The following is a 17,664-nucleotide window of genomic DNA, read 5'->3' on the forward strand; positions in this document are numbered from 1 at the left end:
CACATAATGCAAACGAAAGGGAAATTGTGAGTCCAAAATTAAGCATTAACAGAGAACACAGTTTCCTTATTGCTTTATTTGTTACTCCTTATTACGGTATATTTAAGCTTGTCTGATAATCTAAGTCAATCATGGTCATAAATGTTAACACGCAAATCGATTGGGAAATCAAATGAACTAAGAGAACCTTTTTGGAAGTGGTGTGACAGTACCGTATCATAGTTCTTTCAAATATAACGCATTGAATGATTACCACATCATTCACCATCATTATTTGTTGTTACTGGACCCAATTTATAAGTGTCTTTAACTATGTATTAACATTTAAATGAATAATTTAATAGAATTGCACTTATTGTGTATGTACTTTACTTGTATTTAGTTACTGGCATGTAATTATAGCTGTAATTCATTCTGTAGTTACATCAGTAATTACACTGTTAACCTCACCCATACCTCTTAACCCACACTTGAAACTAAATACAAGAAATGTATCCCTAACCTTTATCAATATCATACCTCAATAGCTGCAAAAGTGTTCTGCAACATCACCTTGAAACCAACAAGAACACCCTAGCATTTACATATTAATGTCTTCAGGACTCCATAGCAACACTTTAGCAACTCACAACACCTTAACATTACGTTAATCTTATTAAGGACTTATCAGACGAATAAATACTGTGTTGTCTGATTCAAACACAACATGAAGGAAGACATTATACCCATAATACACTCACCTAAAGGATTATAGGAACACCAAACTAATACTGTGTTTGACCCCCTTTCGCCTTCAGAACTGCCTTAATTCTACATAGCATTGATTCAACAAGGTGCTGAAAGCATTCTTTAGAAATGTTAGCCCATATTGATAGGGCAGCATCTTGCAGTTGATGGAGATTTATGGGATGCACATCCAGGGCACGAAGCTCCCGTTCCACAACATCCCAAAGATGCTCTATTGGGTTGAGATCTGGTGACTGTGGGGGCCATTTTAGTACAGTGAACTCATTGTCATGTTCAAGAAACGTCTCGGTTACGGATGTAACCCTCGTTCCCTGAGTGCGGAAAGGAGACCGAAGGTCTGACGGCAGGTCGGAGTCAACTCTAAGCGAACCCCGATGCCATGCCCACCTCGGGACTCGATCGCGAAGCCACAGCTGAAGCAGTCTCATATGAAGCAATCCGAGCGGCGTCGCCGCAGCTGCGGATGCCAAATGCCCCAGGAGCCTCTGAAAGAGTTTCAGTGGGACCGCACTCTTGCCCTCGAACTGTCGAATACAAGTCAGCAGTGAGTGTGCGCGCTCGCTTGTGAGCTGCGCGGTCATGGCGACCGAGTCTGTCTCCATACCGAGAAAAGAGATCCTCTGCACGGGGCAAAGTTTGCTCTTCTTGGGTTAGGTGCTGGAGCACAAGGTCTCTGTGTTCGCAAACCTGCTCTCGAGAGTGTGCCAGGATCAGCCAATCGTCGAGATAATTCAGGATGCAAACCCCGTGTTCGCGAAGGGGAACAAGGGCCGCCTCGACAATCTTCGTAAAGACGCGAGGAGACAGAGCTAACCCGAATGGGAGGACCGTGTACTGATATGCCTGTCCCTCGAAAGCAAACTGAAGAAATGGTCTGTGTCGAGGCAAGATGGAGACGTGACAGTACGCGTCCTTCAGGTCGATCGCTGCAAACCAATCCTGAGCCCGAAAGCACTCGAAAATGCGTTTAGCCATGAGCATTTTGAACGGCAGTCGGTGAAGAGCACGGTTCAAAACGCGAAGATCTAGGATCGTCGTAACCCACCGGTCTTCTTGGGGACAATGATGTAAGGGCTGTAAAACCCAGACCTCATCTCGGCTGGAGGGACAGTCTCGATTGCACCCTTCGCCAGCAGGGCGGCAATCTCCGCTCTCATGATCAGGGCATTGCCACCGACCACCGTAAAGCGAACTCCCCAGAAGCGGGGAGGAGATCGTGCGAACTGCATCGCATAGCCGAGTCTGATCGTTCGGGCGACCCAGTGGGACAGGCCGGGGAGCTCTAATCAAGCTCCCAGAAACCGATCCAGCTGGATCATCCGAGTCACAGACGTCCCCCCGGAGGGGCAGCGGGGCGGAGAGACCAGCAGACGCGGAGGTGTTACCCCCTGCGGGTGCACAGTCGAGCTCCGCGCCCCGACAGAGGAGACCAGGGAAGGACCAGCGTTCCACGGGGGTCTGCTCTGCCGGGGGCTTGGCGATAGAGGGGGATGGGAGTGGCATGGTCCAGGGACGACACACACTCCCATCCGCACCCTCAGAGACAGAGGAGAATAAGAGTGGTGAGGCACGGGCGCACTTTCATCTTGCTCTGTGTGCTCAGAGATGGAATGCAGCTGTTTGAAGAAAAGATTCTCCCCCAGCCCTCCACCGGGGGAAGGAGTGGGCCTGCGACCACTCCCTGAAGAACTGCAAGCCATACCTGAGCTGCCCGTAATGGGAGCGACACAGCGGGGCTGGGGGCTGGTACGGGCAGGGGCGCCTCCTTGCGACCACCTCCACGGCACGGATTTGGGGAAGTTGAGGAAACTGGTTCACTCAGCCTTGCGCACATCAACCAGGTTAAGCCAGAAATGTCTGACATCACCTGACTCAGGGGTCATGTGGTCACCTTCGTCGCTTGTAGAACAAAGTCAGTGACGGCAGGCAGCTCAAGGATGAGCCCTGAATCAGCCCTACCCTCGTGCATGTCACTGCACACCCCAAAGGATGGCAATAACACACAGTGAGGTGGCAGCCTGCCCCGCGGCTCTATAGGTCCACGGGAGTAGACAAGAACCTACGGCATTGGGGGGGTGCTCAGGGTTGCCACGCCAGGTGGAGGCGCTGTGGGGACACCTAAGTGTTGCCACAGAACACTCCACAGGGGGGAACCCCAGTGCACCCAGACTGCGGCCTCTACGAGGGCAGAGAAGGCGGAAGAGGCCGCTGAGCAGTCGCGAAAGTCAAAGAGACTTCCACGATCTCTTGGCCTCTTCATGCACATCCGGGTAGAAAGAATTTGGGTTCGCCACCCCCAAAAACCAATCATCAGCCTAAAGTGCTAGGGACATGGCAGAATTTTCCACACAAATCTAACACTCGTGGCAGCCCGGGAAGCATAGCTGTGAACTCTGAATCTAACTCGCTACGCCAGCACATCCGAGGACAGCAGCACAGACGAGCCATCTTCAGAGGACTCCAGCTCACCTTGTGATGCGGCGATAAACATGATTTCCTCAGCTGGGGGACCGAATGAGAACGCGGGCCCTTTTATTTAAAAAATAATAAAAAAAATTTTGGCAGCCGCGAACTCACAAGGCATGATGGATCCATGTTCTCATTCTGTTTACGCCAGATTCTGACTCTATACGTCTGAATGTCTCAACAGGAATCGAGAATCGAGAGTGGTACCCGGTGGGGTCTTCTGCTGTTGCAGTCCATCCGCCTCAATGTTGTGCATGTTATGGCTTCACAAAAGCTTTGCTGCATACCTCGGTTGTAACGAGTTGCTCGTTAAAAGTTGCTCTTTTATGAGCTTGAATCAGTCGGCCCATTCTCCTCTAGCATCAACAAGGCATTTTCGCCCACAGGACTGCCGCACTACTGGATATTTTTCCCCTTTCACACCATTCTTTGTAAACCCTAGAAATGGTTGTGCGTGAAAATCCCATTAACTGAGCAGATTTTGAAATACTCAGATCGAGCTGTCTGGCACCAACAACCATGCCACGCTCAAAATTACTTAAATCACCTTTCTTTCCCATTCAGACATTCAGTTTGCAGTTCAGGAGATTGTCTTGACCAGGACCACACCCCTAAATGTATTGAAGCTTAGATAATTGTGATAATAAATCATTAAAAACATTAATGAGAACTTGAACAGGTGTTCCTAATAATCCTTTAGGTGAGTGTATGTATGTAGTGTCCAAAGCACCCTAGTGAGAGTCACCTGGTCAATGTCTGTGCCCTGGCCCTTGTGTATCAGCGCTGTCCTAAATCTACTCTAATCTCAATCACATGTCCTTACTAGACTACATATAAGCAAGCTTATTTTACAAGGATGTAAACATGGCCTTACATGCCATGCCCGTCAAAACGATAGGACAAAGGCCACACATAATAGGGTGATGTTTATTTGGTGTAATAAACATAACCTTATATACACTTATATACCATCATCAATCACACGTTATGTCAAGCCTACATTTATTTTTTATCAAAAATACCGAAAAATAAGTCATATTGGGAAGTTTTCTTTCTTTCTTTTTTTAAAAAAATAAGGTTTTATATTTTACTGTACTTTCAAATGTCAAATCATTCATTGATAAATGAAAAGAACACCATTTGTTCAAAATAGAAATCTTTTCAAAAAATTTAAATCTTTAACAGGCCTATCACTTTTTAAGCAATTTAACATATCCCTGCTAAATAAAAGTACTAATTTCTTTTTTTTAAAAAAAGATAAAATACTGAGCCCAAACTTGTGTATATTGTTTTAAATAAATGCTGTTCTTTTTTTTCCTTTTTATTCATCAAATAATCCTGTAAAAAGTAGGTAATAAAAAAACATGTGAACCTAAAACCACTTTCAGAGGTGTTGTACAAACTTTGCTCTCTTTTAGTAACTTGGTGTTGCCAAAACTATTGTGGTTACATAACACAAGGGACATGGGTGGGTAGACTGGGTGTGTAGTCAAATCCGTCACTCTTTTTATAAATAAAAAAAGATAGAAACATGATACCTAAAGGATTAACTCATGGCATTATATAAGCTGTGCTTCCTGAAAAAAAAGGCATTTTTTCACCTTCAGAAAGTATCCACCCTCCTTACATCTTTTTTTTTAACTAAATCTCTAATAACACAAATCATTTATGAATCTACATACTCACTTTATTAGGTACACCTGTTCAACAGCTTGTTAATGCAAATATCTAATCATCCAATCACATGGCAGTATCTTATACATTTAGGCATGTATAGACCTTATGCACCAGTGAAACGTGGGCGCTGTCATCTTTAAAATATTGTCTTTGAACTTCCGTTTTAGCGGTCGCTCTGTATATTTCTATGGCATCGCTTTCCAGGAGTAATTAGCTGGTGAAGTGTATTTACTTATTGTAGAGTTAACAAAAGTTATCATGAGAATTGTAATGTCTATCATAGGCATTGTAAAGCAGATGACTTAACAAATGTTGACCGGGAATTTTTTTACGAGCAGTTCATTCATGCCTATGCAACGCTGAAAAGGGGCGGGTCTACATAAGGTCTATACATGCAAGATAATCTGCTTAAACCCAAAATCAGTTTAAACCAAGCATCAGAATGGAAAAGAAAGGTGATTTAAATGACTTTGAACATGGCATGATTGTTGGTGTCAGACAGGCTGGTCTGAGTATTTCAGAACCTGATGATCTACTGGGATTTTCACACACAACCATCTCTAAGGTTTAAAGATAATGGTCAGAAAAAGAGTAAATGTCCAGTGAGTGGCAGTTCAGTGGCTGAAAATGCCATGTTTGTCTGCAGAAGAGCATCTTTGAACGCACAATAGGCTAAAGCAGCAAGAAGACACGCTGGGTGTCTGCTAAGAACAGGAAACTGAAGCTACAGTATAATTTACACAGGCTGACCGAAATGGGAAAATAGAAGATTGTTAAAAGGTTGCCTGGTCTGATGTGTCTTGATTTCTACTGAGACATTCAGATGGTAAGGTCAGAATTTGGCATAAACAACATGAAAGCATGAATCCATCCTGCCTTGTATCAACAGTTCGGGCTGCTGGTGGTGGTATAATGGTGTGAGGGATATTTTCTTGGCACACTTTGGGCCTCTTTGTACCAATTGAGCATCATCCTGAGTATTGTTGCTGAACATATTCATCCCTTTATGACCACAGTGTAGTGCCATGTTACAAAGCTCAAAACATCTCAAACCGGTTTCTTGAACATGACAAAGAGTTCACTATACTCAAATGGCCTCTACAGTCACCAGATCTCAGTTCTATAGAATACCTGTGGGATGTGGTGGAGCAGGAAATTTGCATCATGGATGTGAAGCCAACAAATCTGCAGCGATTACATGATCCTATTATGTCAATAAGGACCAAAATCTCTGAGGAATGTTTTCAGTACTTTGTTGAATCGAAGAATCCCACGAAGAATTAAAGCAGTTCTGAAGGCAAAGGGTGCTACATGTCTGTACTAGCAAGGTGTACCTAAAAAGTGGTGTGTGTGTGTGTGTGTGTGTATGATAAATGAAAGATAAAAAATAAAGAATTAATTATAAATTAAAGGCTTATAAATTAATAAGACTTGAAATAAGACTAAATAAATGTAAGACTTTAGCAGTTTTAATTTTGTACATTGTCTTTGGCAGCAATTACAGCCTAGAATTTTCTTGGGTTTGAGTTTTGCAAATTTAAAGTTTTGCCTAATCCTAAATGCAAATTTGTTCCAACTCCAAAGTAGATGCGGAATATGTGTGGACTACAATTTTCTGATCATACTACTGATTCTCAATTAGAAATGGGTCTTGGATCATAATACTAACTTTGTGCGATCCATTTTTTGGATCACAGCTGGAAAATGAATCTCCACCCAAAATTAAGATCTCAGACTGAATCTAGTTTTCTTTACAGATTTGCCAGTGTCCAAGTTGCCATGATGACAACAGACTTTTCAGTTTCCTCTACTACTCAAAAAAACCCTCCAAAGCATGATGCAATTATATCAGATTTAGATATGCAAGAATTCACTAGCAGTAACAAGCAAAGTTTCTGGTGTGGAGTTATTTAGTCATTCTTGGCTCATGCTAAAATATTTCCTGACCATTCAGCCAGTGTTAAAAAATATGAGCACAGCTTGATATGCTTTCATTTTTTGAATTTTATTTCAAGCAATATAGTGACATATAACAAAGTCAATAAGATGCATTTGATTTTTGACAACATAAATCAGTCAATTGCTCGAAACGGAGTGGGAAGAAGTCAGACTTATTTAGACCCACCCCAGAATCGGGAATGATTTTGCAACTCATTGTCTATTACAGTATACAATGTAAATGAAAGAGTGCAGATCCAGTAAAATACAACAAGCTTTCTGTAAAAGTTACTTGTCATTACACTACTGTAAAATGACAGTAGATAAAGCACTAAAAAAGAAAATGTCAAATATTATATAACTGAATATGAACTTGGTATACAATACAGTACAGTGCAGTAAACATAAATAAATACATTCAGCGTCCTCTGTACCTTCTGCCAAATTTCATTACGGTATACTGTACTACAGCAGTTTCTTGGTCTTCTGACTTTCAGACTTTTTCTACCTCCCTCCCAGCAAAAATGCAAAAAAAAAAAAAAAAAGAAAGAAAAGCTGGCCAAATATAAATTTGACAATCATGAATTTGAGCCTATGGAACATGTTCTACAGGTTCCTGTGTACAGAATAGTGAAAATTCCCTCATATAAATGACTGTTTATTGTTTTGAAATATCTAATCCTGGACTGCTACAGCAAGTTCAGTCTGATAGTCTCTGGTGCCTGCTGTCTTCAGGCTGGAATTATCACTGGATGTATCTCTGTGATTGTCTTTGCGTTGGTGATGAATATGCTAGTCAAGTAAGTAGAGACGAAGTGTAGAGGTCCCCGACGCTAATTTGGAGCCACATATTAGAGCCTTTATGGATGACCTCACGGTTACAACATCGACAGTGCCCAGAACCAGATGGATCCTCAAGAGGTTAGAGAAGCTTATATTGTGGCCATGTATGAGTTTTAAACCTCCAAAATCCTGGTCTTGAAGAAAGAAAAGGTGACGATGAATCCAGGTTGGGAGAAGACCTTATCCCATCTGTCACAGAAAAACCAATGAGGAGTCTTGGAAAGGTCTTCAGATGCAGCCTGAAGGACACAGGCTTTATCAAGTCCACCAAGTCCGATCTGGGGGGGTGTCTGAGAACTGTGGACAAGTCTAGGCTCCCTGGGAAATTTAACCTCCCAAGAATCCTCTGGTCCCTACTCGTCTAAGAACCTATGACGCTAGTGGAAGGTTTTGAGTAGAGTGTGAGCAGCCATCTGCGCAAATGGTTGGACATGCCATGCAGCTTGAGCCGTGTTGGGTTGTCAGGCTCCCATTCAGCTCCATCAGGGAGGAATTCATAATTGCACAGACACAAGAACATCTGCTGTATTCAGGGTCGAAAGATGCTACAGTGTCCGGAGCAGGCATCATCATGAGGACAGGGAGGAAGCGGAAGGCAGCTGAGGCAGTCCAAAAGGCAGAAGCTAGGCTGAACCACAAGGCTCTCACCTGGACTGTGTTGCAGCCCCGTTGCAGCACTGTCACCGAGAAGGAAAGGTTGAGGCTAGTGCAAGAATAGGTACGTGCTTCAGTGGAGGAAGAATGAGCAAGAAGGATTGTAGCAATGAAGAAACAGGCTTCCTGGATGAAGTGGGAGCAGGGAATGGAGCAGAAGGTCACCTGACAGGATATGTGGAAATGGAATTAAGTTAGCCCAGCCTCCCTAACCCTGCCAACTTGTTGGTTTGTGGCAAGGTAGTAACTCCAGCATGCCCCCTGTGTTCCAAGACAGACTCTCTTGAACAGATCTTGAGCAGCTTCTCCTGGGTCCTGGGCTATTATCGTTATCGTTGGAGACACGACCAAGTCCTCAAGACCATAGCTGTGGCAATCAGTAAGGGGATCAGCGAGAGCAGAAGTGCCGACACTACCGCCAGGATAATTGCATTCATCAAGGAGGGAGAGCATCCCTTGAGAAAAAGCAACCCTATTGGCTTGCTCTACACAGCACGAGATTAGTTGATGACAGTTGACCTGGATAGGCAGCTGAAAATTCCAGCATACATCACCCAGTCCATGCTTAGACTGGACAACATCCTGATCTCCGAGTCTACGAAACAGCTTATCCTACTGGAGCTAACTGTGCCTTGGGAATGGGTGGAAAACTAGATGCATGCCAGTGGAGGTGGGTTGCCAAGGATTTGCAGGTCATTCCCTCAGCTTACTGATGCAAGCCAGAGAAGAGCCATCAGCAACAGCACGAAGGCTGCAGAGCTGGCATCAAGATAGCTATGGTTGAAAAGGGGTGACGCATGAGGACCGAAAAATGCCACTTGGACACAGGCCGAGTATTGATCAACCTCTGTCGGGTAGCCTGGAAGAGAGTGTCTGTTGAAAGATCCAAAACACCCAATGAAGCCAGGAAAACAACACTGATAATGTGTCCAAGTTTGTGTATCAGTGGTTGTGTGAATAACTGAAACTAACATACTGTGTGTGTGTGTGTGTGTGTGTGTATAAGTAGTATAAAAACCCTGTAGATGATTCTTTCAGCAATCTCTCTATTGTCAAGATGCATTTTCTAAAGCATATAAATCACCTGTGGCCCTATTTATATTATCCTGAAATTCTGATAGGTGTGTCATCAGTTTTACTACTTAATGTTTACTCATGGATAAATGTGTGCAATTTGAGTTCACATTGTGATGCTTCAGTTAATTATATAAATTGTGACAACTGAATCAGTTATAGTGTGTTGGCATTTGGGAAATTTTCAAGAATTTCCATTGTCGGCTGCAACTGCAATGAACAATCAATTAAAGGGGACATATCATGCAAAATCCACTTTTTTAGCCCTTAAATGCATTTTGTTGTATATTTGGAGTGTTTATAAGTACAGAAAAGATGAAATTATTCTCTTCAGGTGCTTCGTTTATATCTTTATATTCTGTTTTGGTCATATTTTTCAACTTGTTCAGATTTTTCTGTTCTGTATGACGTTTTCTGAACTATCACGTCACCGTATTGACTACCGGCCCAACACTTCGAGCAATCCGCCATTATTATTTCTCGCTCCGATTTTGTAGTCCAAGCTCAATGATGCAGAAGTATCGAGAGGGCAAGTCAAAATGTTCGGTTCTGAAGCACTAGTGACCTGAAGCACTTCAAGGATCCCCACTTCAACAACCTCCGCCAGTATACAGAAGGGTTTGCCGATCGACTTCGTCTGAATGAGGGGTAAATTCCTTCTATCATTTAGCTGCTGTCTTTTCTGACGCTTTTCTACACATAAGTTATTATATTATTATTAATACAGATTTTTAGTGGTAAGATTGGACCGTAGTCATTGATCTTGTCAGTGTGCTTGTTTAAACAAGAGAAATAGTCGACTTTCACTAATAACACAACATAGTTAACTTAACGTTACATACCCCTGCATCCACATGAAGAGGTTGTTCGGCAGGTTCGTCGTCGTCTTCAAATCGCTCGCTCTGGCTCGAATATGTAAGGCTTGATGGACAAGTCTTCCGTTGTTGACATTTTGTTAACGAGTGACTAAAAATGTTCTTTGAAGTTATAGTATATAATCATATCTCTTATCAAACTACAATAATGGCCGAACGCGGGGAGTTGAACCGAGTGTGAACTCAGCGACCTGGGGAGAGGGCGGGGAAAGACGCAACTCCATTTTATTTAAAGGGGCCGCTTTGAAACGGGTCGCTCACAGACGCACATCAGAAAAAGGGTAGAAAAGGGGCCTGTGGAGCTATAACAATGAGGAATTCAGACCCAAGCATTGCAGTTATGCTTTATATAGACCACAAATGTATGATTTATATGTAAAAATGAATGATTTAAAAGCATGATATGTACCCTTTAAATCAATAACATTAACCCTGCAAAATGCAAGTTAAAGGCAAGTGGCAAGCACCACTACTCCAAAAGTGGTGGGGGAAATGGTAATGCTTTTACAGTGTATAATTGCTGTTTTATGATCTTGTGATTTTAAACACTTTATAACAAGGTTGTAAACATAACAATTTAACATGTACTACATTTTAAATTATATATCACAAATATATTTTGACACATTTGTTAATCTTGGTTAATGTTCATTTTTAAAAGTATTTTTGCCAATTGTTATTTCATGTTAGTTCTTTCTTAATGATATTACTTCATTTTATTGAACTGAATTAAAATGAATTGGTATATACATTTATATAACTTAAGCCAAATTAAAACCATATTAAACTTTTTCTTTGTATCAGCCCATGATGATTCTGAAAGAAAATGTGGCGAGAGTCTATTGTTATGCCGGTCATATTGTAAATGTGGTCCTTTCAGCAAATACGTAATTTGCTTTGTATATTCAGTTTCAAAGCATTACGTTAAAGAGGGCAAACTTTATCATTCAACTGAACTGAGCACATGCATTTCATACACTTTTTGTTCTTGCTTCGTTCTTCTAGCGTGCTGTATTTACTTTAACAGCTTAGGTAATGTCAATGGTATGAGCCATGTTAGGGACGGCCAAAATTACAATTTAAAATCAGAATATGAGAATAGCTCACTTACATTCACTGAAAATATTGAAAAGTTAGCAACACTGATTCAACACAATTATTAAAGTGTCGCTTTAAAGATTTTTTTATGCTACAATATACATTTAAACAATGCAAATATATTTAAAAATTGCTTTTGTATTGGTATTGTCCTATTATTACATTTATTATTGTTAATTTAGTATAATAATAATAATAATAATAATAATAGTTAAATATTTTATAAAATGCGGATATAACTTTTCCCCAGTAAAACTGAGTATACATGTTTAGCAGAACTATCAGACTCACTAGACTAGATCTAATACTCACTAGAGATGCTGTCCTTATTTGTACCATGGTTGAGACTTCATGTAAACACACACACACACACACACACACACACACACACACACACACACACACACAAATACTGGGGTTTTCTCTCTGAATTACAACCTTTGGTTGGCCAACATGACATCATGACTTTTGCGTAAACATATACGCCACTTTCGAGTCAGGTGGCGTGTTATCTCCACGCATTTTGTGCTATCCGCGTGTGTCCGCGTGTATGCGTATATGTCTACGCCATTAACGTCCGCGTCATTCCGCGTGTCTGAACACGCAGTCAAATCTCCAGTCATAAAGGCCATTAACCCCAGTGACGGTTAAGTTTAGGGATGGGGTTGAGGTAAGTCATATCTTTTTTTTTACCTAGGATGGTAAGGGAACAGTCATAAATGCCATTAACTCCAGTGACGGTTAGGTTTAGGGACGGGGTTGAGGTAAGTCATATATTTATATAACGTTAAGTCAACGGCGTTCATAAACACGCTGAAAGGCGATTATGCGTCTTGATAACACGGCAAAAATGGAAATACGAATTGTCATACACACGCTACTTCATGAGACCAGTCTGGGTTGGCAGCACACTGTGAAGCAGAAGCTGTCCAGCAAATGCTGTAGCTCTTTGCCTGTATGCTTGTGTGTGAGGGGAAAGATTGTTACAGCCTCTCATTGAAGTGTAGAGCAGACTGAGCAGATGCCTGATTAGAGCTAATCTGCTGCCAGGGTGTTTAATATTAGAAATCCCTCAGCACAGTACAGCTGGTAAGACCTACAATACATAAACACACACACACATGGTTTCATAAGCGTGTGATGTAGGTGAACCAGCATAATAGACATGTGGATTCTTGCATGATCTAGGGGATTAGAATATTTCAGTCACGTCTGAATCATTTCACTGGCTGGGCTTACGAAAAATCCATTACTCTAATATTGAAGCTCAAAATTAACAACTGATTTGAATAAAAAATATTTACATTGCCATTTTATTTATAATAATAACATTATTATATTAAAGGAGTAGTTCACTTTTCAAAAAACTTTTGCTGATTATTTACTCACCCCCATGTCATCTAAGATGTCCATATCTTTCTTTCTTCGGTCGAAAAAAAATCAAGGTTTTTGATGAAAACATTCCAGCATTTTTCTCCATATAATGCACTTCAGTGGGAACCAAATGGTTCAAGGTCCAAAAGACACTTTCAGTACAAACTGCAAACTGTTCAAAGGGCTTTAAAATGATTCCAGACGATGAATAAGGGTCTTATCAAGCGAAACGATCGCTCATTTAAAAAAAATAAAGTTTTATAAGCTCAAATGCTCGTCTTGCTCTGTACTGCGATGCACGTTTGTGACTCTCCTGTTCGAACTCGTTCATCAAAATGAACAAATCTTTTTCCGAGTCAATTTGTTCATTTCGTTTGTTGAATGAACCAAATGACTCGGAAAAAGATTTGTTCATTTTGATGAATGAGTTCGAACAGGAGAGTCACAAATGTGCGTCACAGAACAGAGCAAGGTGACCATTTGAGCTTATAAAACTTAAACTTTGTTATTTACTTATTAAATTAGCGATCGTTGTGCTTAATTGATAAGACCCTTATTCATCGTATGGAATCGTTTAAAGCCCTTTGAACAGTTTGCAGTTTGTACTGAAAGTGTCTTTTGGACCTTGAACAGTTTGGTTCCCACTGAAGTGCATTATATGGAGAAAAATGCTGGAATGTTTTCATCAAAAACCTTAATTTCTTTTTGACTGAAGAAAGAATGACATGGACATCTTGGATGACATGGGGGTGAGTAAATTATCAGCAAAAGTTTTTTCAAAAGTGAACTACTCCTTTAACATTGTAATTACATAATTATGTTTCTACTCCAATTCATTTTTTGCATGATAAACATTTAAAAGGTGGCTGTCATTTTATTCAAACATTCATTAAATATTGAAGAACAGGTGAAAGTCAGCATGAAACAGAAGTTGCAATAGTCCTTTCTTCCCTATTGTGACATACTGTACGAATTAAACAACCAGATTAAATGTAGGATGGGACAATTTTGTCCATTGGGAATTGATAGGATTGTTGTCATTTGCTATTGCATCAATCTCAAGTGACTGACAGGCTGTCATACTAGTAAACATCATACATCCTCACTGTAAATGAAATGCTGCAGGAACTGACAAAAATCATAGCCAATCAGAACATCTGATGTGTAATAAACAGCAAGGTAGAGCAGAATTTTGAACCAATGAGATTTTGTGGTAAATTTTAAGATTCAATTCAATTAAGTTCCATTTGATATTGATTCACTTGGATATATCAGGTACAGTATTATATATTTTTTTCTTAAGAGAAAACATCACTTAACTAAAGCTGTATATAATACCGAAAACCTTGTAACTTGATACTTCTATAATATTAAATTTGGCATGAATTGTAAGCTGCAATAGTCCTTTTCCCCCAATTGTTACACATACTCAAGTGAACTGGCTTCTCTAACTTATTTGTATAAAAAAATAAATAAATAAATAAATAAAACATTTAAATCACACATAAGGCAGTTTTTTATAATAATTAATTAATAAATATATATTAAATATTAAATATATTAATAAATATTAATAAATAATTATGTTTCTACAAAAATTCAAAAACTAGTTTTCATGACGGATTTATTCAAACGTACATTGATATTGAAGAACAGGTTAAGTAAAAAAAATAATATAAAAATATAGTGCCTATTTAGAAATATAGTGCCTATTTAGAAAAAAAGCTGCAGTTTCAATCAATTTTTTCTATATCGAGGTATAATGGTAATTGAATGGCTTTTCTGTGGTAAATGTAAGTATGTGCATATTGTGAAGGTACGTGAGCTGTTCACCTATCAACTGAAAACAGCATCGACTTAAAGATCGATTCTCGATTATTTGAATTTAGAAATCAATATCAGTTTATCAAAATTAAAAAATTAAAAAATTAAAATCAAGAATTACCCATGTTATAAAATAATATTTTCAACCCAGACTTATGTAATAGGAACATGCTATGGTTATGTTATTTAGGTTCATCTTCTATTGCACAAGGGTAAGTGGGTAATATTAGCTGAAAATTAACGTAAGGGCACACATTTCGAAACAAAAAAGCATCTGTGTACCATTGGTCAAAGTCAATAAAATATCAATTGGAACACACTAAATACAATTTCACATATTATTTAGGACAGATAATATGCAAATAGACACAGCTAGCCAAGGAGTTGTTGAGGTCACAGCAAGTTAAAACAAAAAAATGTAAATGGAAAAGATTTTATCACATTATTTTGTCATGCCTGGTTTGGAGACATGCCTGATTTGGGTGTGCATGAGAAACTGACTACAAAGCATGGTTCTGTTTGTGGACAAGGAGAATGTTTCTACATTGTAGTCACAGTGTAAATGAATGGGATACGAGTAGGCCTGATGGAATCAAAAGTCAAATGCACTTGATTCACAAAGCTATATGTGTTTATTTAATAGCTATTTTGGCTTTTGCTTCAGTTCAAATTGTAAATTCTCTCATCATGTAATCAATCATAAAGGGTGATTAAATGTCCGTAAGGGCTGCAGAGATGTAGGCCATAGGTAAGGAAACAGCCTAATGCTGGCCACACATTACAAACAGCCTGATGCTGGCCACACATTACAAGATATTCGGGACGATTATGGACCGATTTCTCCCCTTACGACAATCCTAGGTAAAGTCCCAATTATTTTGATGGTTCTACAAATTATTTTAGATTTTCCAGTGGTGTGAAATGTGTTAATGCCAATTCACACTACAGGATTTTAAGCCCGATTTAAGCCAGATTTGCAAATCAATGAGATTACCTACAGGTCGGGCTGTGATCGGGGCCAAATCAGTGGGTGATCAGTGCTCGCCAATTTTTATGTGTGAACTAATCAACGATATATCAAATAGGCTAGCTGAAGCCTCACCGACCAGACAAATATCTAACATCTTAAACAACTGGAGCTATCGGCCAACTCGACATCCTGTGGTGTCAAGTGTCGCGACGAGCTACAGCCAATGAGAGAGCAAGGCATGGGTTGAGGTCACCGAAAGAAAAACGGTAGCAGCAACATGTCAAATGTCATGTCATGTCCGGCAGCTACTTTTTCATTATAAACATGTTTTACTCAGCTCCAACTCTGTCTGTAGCACAGACGATCCCTGCAACCCGCTGTGCGTGCTGATCCATTCTTTCAACCATATTTTTAGTTTAGTTTAGTTTTTTTTTTGCCTTTTTTATGTGGTTTTCGGCACAGATCATCGCACAAACAGCTTGCGCTAATTGGGATAATTGCAGCGCTAATTTCTTCCCGACGCCCATTTTCAAATAAACAACTCCTGTTTGGCGTGTCGTTTCGTGTCATTTCTGTTCCACTTCTCGTGTTTTTTCGTGACAAAACGTGGTTTGGGGACCGGATAGAGGCGTTAGTTGTTGTCAGCTTGTGTAGTGTGTGACCCCCAGTTGCGAATCATTTACGTAGTGTGAACACCACAACAGACAGCAAGTCTTGTAATCTGAACAGCACAGCGATCTGCCGACGCTTAAAGTCGTGTAGTCTGAACTAGACATAAGAGTGACTGAATCTGCTTGGAAGAACGTGAGAGCCACCCTTATCTCGGATCAGAAATCCTGTTGTGTGGGGGGAATCGTGGACAAACGTGTGAACAAATGGAAATTATCATGTGGAATGAAACAATACCCAATCAGAAAGCGTCCATGCATGTTCACACCGTCTCCATGACTTTTTTCAATATAAATTTTATTATATTGTTGTCTGAGGTCAACTTATGATGTTCGCTTGGTTTTTGCATTCAAAAACATCAAAATTAGTAAGTAATAGGCTGTTTTGTACCCAAGTTTTGAGCCTACCTGAAAAAAGCTCGGTTTTTATGGGCATCTCGCACTGAAGACTTAAAGTAAACGCCCACTGCTGTGAGTGGATAACAGTTTTGCATATTATAATGAGTTTCAAATCATACACTTGGGGGAAATTGTTTTGAAAACGTCCAATGTTGTAAAATGGCAACCGGAATGATTTGACCCAGAGTCCGTGTGTTGCACAATTCCTGTCAGATCCAATATAGACGGCACAGCACCGTTCTTTACTCTTAATCGGTCTGCAAATCCAGTCTTGTTTACAAAACAATCCTCAGTGAAATGAAGCGAACAGACCAGCTGGAGTGGACGTCATTAAAAAATAAAGTTTAACCATGCATTCCTATTGGAATCCAGCGGAAGCATATGCAGCAACTGTCTTCTTCCACAACCAGGCACTGCACAATATTTTGTATTGCTCGGTAGCTCGATCCGGGTTGTCACCATGAGGTAGCCATCTATGTTATTTAGCTATGTGTGTAATGCGCGAATCGGTGGGCAGGGCTAAACCGGCCGTGTCTTCTGCGGGGGTGGTATTTTATCCTCTTTGAGGTCATAGTTCCCCACTTTGAAAAACGAGTCGTTTGCTGAGGCTGGTGTCAATAAAAGCTTTTATGGACTAACAAAGACGTTTTCAGTTCTGAAATTTACAAGATATTTGTATAATATGATGACCTCTTAGACGTCAAAAGCTCAAGGAAAATTTGATTTCTCAGTTCATCACCCCTTTAAATGGATGGCCAGTAGTGAGTATCATCAAAATGTTAAAACTGCTCTTTTCCACAGAATGAAAATTCATTATTATCCGTAGCCTTCACTGTAAAAAAATATTTTCAAGATTTGTTATCACAACATATTTTCTTTTGTCAAATCAACTTTATAATAATTTATTTAGTTGAGATAACTTATTATTTTGAGTTTCTGATGGTTAAATTAATCTACTTCATTGTATAAACTCACTTTTTCCAGTTCAATCAACTTAAAATTTTAAGGCAACCCGGGTTACTTATATTTTTACGTTAAACCAACAATATTTTTTACA

General features: G+C 40.1%; 1 protein-coding gene across 1 annotated transcript in view; it reads right to left on the minus strand.

The window, feature by feature from the left end:
• Window positions 1-17,664, minus strand: part of tprn (taperin) — a 38,855-nt gene that overhangs the window by 5,751 nt on the left and 15,440 nt on the right. The window lies entirely within an intron of this gene.

Source organism: Pimephales promelas, chromosome 4 (assembly GCF_988280905.1).
Source record: "Pimephales promelas chromosome 4, fPimPro1.hap1.1, whole genome shotgun sequence".
Classification (NCBI taxonomy): Eukaryota; Metazoa; Chordata; class Actinopteri; order Cypriniformes; family Leuciscidae; genus Pimephales; species Pimephales promelas.